We start from the raw sequence: 1,484 nt of genomic DNA on the forward strand, positions 1-1,484 counted from the left end.
GGCCGCGATGGAGTGGAATAGACGGGAAGCTGCCGAGGCGGGGCCGGGCCGGGGCCTTGCCCCGGGGCACAGTCCGCACGGTACGGCAGGCGCGGCTTGCTCCGGGCGGAGCGCTGCCAGCACCCGGTTTAATGTTTAAATTCCTATAAATATCGATATCCTGGAACGCGTCCGGCCTGGCTCGGCCTTGGCCACGGCTCAGAGCTGCCCGGCAGAAATCCCATCTCCAGGCCTTCCACTGTGTCCTGAGGTGACTTTATGATGCTCGTATCCCTCTTCATCTGTGTCGCTCAGAAATAAATTTTGCAGCTTTCGGATTGATTCTGACAGGGAAGAGTGGGTCAGAAGAAGAAGCGTGGAGTTTGTTTTTAGAAAACTGCATTCTCTCCTTCTCCACATTCCTGCTGCGGTCCGGCGTTGTCTGCAGCAGGGACAGGAAGCGGGACAGAGCGCTCCTTTGCTCTTAGTTACTTATAGCTAGCTGAGGCAGAGAAGATCTTTGGACTGTGGAGGTTTTCTTTTCCTTTTTATTGGAGCTGTTTAAACCTGTTCTGCACTGAACAGCCAGAAGAGCACCGGCAGCTCCCACCTGTGGCCCATCAGACCAGGCCTGGGCCTGAGGGACTGATAAGAGATTAAGTGAGCCAAGCTACAGCTCACAAAGGGGATTCCTGAGTTTGTCCTCTCTTTTGGAGCAGCACGAGGTTTTTATATTATATATGGCTCATTTTTTGTGCTGATGAATTCTTTGCCCCACAAAAAACCATTTTTTTCAACTTTTCTCCACGGAAATGTTTTTCTGAACCAGTTGAGGGAGGGGCCGCTTGAATTTGCTTTCCAGAGGAAAACCCTTGAAAGGTTTTTCTCCCAAAATGGTCCTAAACCCGGTGCCTCCTGCACCCTCAGCCTGCTCCAAAGCACCCGCACAGCAGCAGCAGCAGCAGCAGCAGCAGCGCTGAGGGAAGCAGAGCCCCTCGAGCTGCCTGGTGCTTCTCAGCCTGCTGGGCCCACATTGGCCCTTCTGTGCTGCTGCCCTGGGCTCAGCGCCGGAGGCTGCTGGGTGCCCAAAACCAAGGCCCCGGATTCAGCCGTCGCTTCTGCTCCTCCTGCACCCTGCTGTGCTGCCAGCCGGGCCCAAGGAGAGTTTGGGGGGCACCATCCAGCCCCTGACACGATAAGGCAGTGGAACAAATCCCTCTGCAGGCGCTTACTGCCCTGCCATGGCCGTGCCCTGCTGAGTGTCCCTGCAACCCCACCGCCAGCTTCCCTGCCCCGGTGGCTCCCAGGCCCTGGGCCAGCGGCTGTGACAGGCCATGGTGGCGCTGCCAGCCCCTGCCCAGCGTCCCTGCAGCAGCCCGGGGTGACAGCCTGATGTCCCCACTCATCTGGAGCCCCTGGGCTGCTGCCCGGGCCTACACTGCCCATCTCAGCCCCAGCTGGGGACAGCGGTGGCTCCTGCTCGTCCCCTGTTCCTGGAGCTGCTT

The sequence above is a fragment of the Melospiza melodia genome, chromosome 1, assembly GCF_035770615.1.
Source record: "Melospiza melodia melodia isolate bMelMel2 chromosome 1, bMelMel2.pri, whole genome shotgun sequence".
NCBI classification, from domain to species: domain Eukaryota; kingdom Metazoa; phylum Chordata; class Aves; order Passeriformes; family Passerellidae; genus Melospiza; species Melospiza melodia.